This window comes from Austrofundulus limnaeus, unplaced genomic scaffold (genome assembly GCF_001266775.1).
Source record: "Austrofundulus limnaeus strain Quisiro unplaced genomic scaffold, Austrofundulus_limnaeus-1.0 Scaffold12, whole genome shotgun sequence".
Lineage (NCBI taxonomy): Eukaryota > Metazoa > Chordata > Actinopteri > Cyprinodontiformes > Rivulidae > Austrofundulus > Austrofundulus limnaeus.
In genome coordinates, this window is record NW_013952414.1 from 567,560 (window position 1) to 568,019 (window position 460).

The following is a 460-nucleotide window of genomic DNA, read 5'->3' on the forward strand; positions in this document are numbered from 1 at the left end:
TGATGCATCTCAGTAATCCATGTAAAAAATCAAAAAGAAAAAAAATTTGTGTAGGTCTTCTGGACGGGTTCTTCTCTAATGAAACATTTCGTCTCTTCTCCAAGAGACTTCTTCAGTCTGTTTCAGGCAAAATTCAGGCTTTTAAGCCCAGCCTCCGTGTGACTGATACTCACATCACATGGCTATCGTTGACACCTAATTAACACTTATTGTTAACAGGGGGTGGAGTGATACTGGCAATGGCCGTGCTGTAGGAGGGGGACAATTGAAAACAGAGAGCCTTGATGTCCTTTTCAGGGGTGCCACCGAGCCATTGGTTCAGATATGTTGACGACACCTGGGTTAAAATTAAAGCCCAGGAAGTCCAACATTTCACTGATCACATCAACTCTGTGGATGAATATATTAAGTTCACATGAGAGGATGTAAAAAAAACTGGCAGGTTGGCGTTCCTGGATTG